This window comes from Dipodomys ordii, unplaced genomic scaffold, assembly GCF_000151885.1.
Source record: "Dipodomys ordii isolate 6190 unplaced genomic scaffold, Dord_2.0 Scaffold48, whole genome shotgun sequence".
NCBI lineage: Eukaryota > Metazoa > Chordata > Mammalia > Rodentia > Heteromyidae > Dipodomys > Dipodomys ordii.
In genome coordinates, this window is record NW_012267264.1 from 212,943 (window position 1) to 214,612 (window position 1,670).

Here is a 1,670-nt window from a genome sequence, read left to right on the forward strand (position 1 = left end):
AAGGCAAGCGCTCTACCACTGAGCCACCTTCCCAGCCCTAGGTAAGAACTTTCTAAAGAGAGTTCCAGGGGCATAGCAAATAGAGATTGGACAAATGAAATTACATCAAAATAAACAGTTTCTGCACAGCAAAGGACATTGTTATTAAACTATAAAGACAGCCAACAGACTGGGAGAAGATCTTTATAGCTATATATCTGAAAAGGGCCTAATATGCAAAATATACAAGGAGCTCAAGCTCCTCCCCAAATTAACAATCCAATCAACAAATGGGCAACGGAACTAAATAACTTCTCAGAAGAAAAAGTAAGAATGGCCAATAAACATATGAGGAAATGCTCAACATCCCTGGCCATAAAAGAAATGCAAATCAAAACAACAATGAGATTTCATCTTAACCCAGTAAGATTGGTCAGCATTGAGAATTTGAACAACAATAAATGCTGGTAAGGATGTGGGGGAAAAGGAACCCTATTACACTGTTGATGGGAATATAAACTAGTGCAACTACTCTAGAAGGTAGTCTGGAGATTCCTCACAACTAAATATAAAACGTCCTATGATCCAGCCATACCACGCTTGGGCATCTACCCAGAACATAACAAGTCAGGATATAGTAGACACTTACACACCCATGTTCATTGCTGGATTATTCATAATTACCAAGTTTTAGAAACAGCTCAGATGTTTTTCAATAGATGAGTGGCTCAAAAAAGGTGGCACAGGGGCTGGGAAGGTGGCTCAGTGGTAGAGCGCTTGCCTTGCATGCATGAGGCCCTGGGTTCGATTCCTCAGCACCACATAAGCAGAAAAAGCTGGACGTGGTGCTGTGGCTCAAGTGATAGAGTGCTAGCCTTGAGTTGAAGAGCTGAGGGACAGCGCCCAGGCCCAGAGTTCAAGCCATGACCGACAAAAAAAAAGTACATATAAACAATGGAATTTTACTCATCCACTAGAAAGAGTAATATATCATTTGCAGGGAATGGATGTCCCTAGAATAAATCATGTTAAGTAAGCCATGCTCAGAGAGAAACAGCACGTTTTCTCTCCTATGTAGAAGCGAGATCTAAAATACAACTATTCATGATAACAAATATAGGACTCAATGCATTTGCACACAAATTGGCTAAAGGAGGCTATACTTAGGGGAGAAATCAAAGGGCATAACCCCTCTGAGCAAGTAAAGTACTGTTTATCAAAGCAAATACCAGGAAATGAAAACATGGTTTTGGGCAGGGGGGGGTGTGTTGTGGGGGGTAGCATAGCAATGGAGAGAGGAAGGGTTAGCAAATGCAATCTCATTGTATTCAATGTACTTTTTTTGTTGTTGGCATGGGGCTTGAACTCTGGGCCTGGGTGCTGTCCCTCAGCTCTTCAGCTCAGTGGTAGGCTAGCGTTCTACCACTTGAGCCACAGTGCCACTTCTGGTTTTCTTAGTGGTTTATTGGAGATAAGAGTGTTACAGAGTTTCCTGCCTGGGCTGGCTTTGAGCTGCGATCCTCAGATCTCAGCCTCCTGAGTAGCTAGGATTACAGGTGTGAGCCACCATGCCCAGCTCTCAATGAACTCTATATAAAAAATGAACTGGGGCTGGGAAGGTGGCTCAGTGGTAGAGCGCTTGCCTTGCATGCCTGAGGCCCTGGGTTCGATTCCTCAGCACCACATAAGCA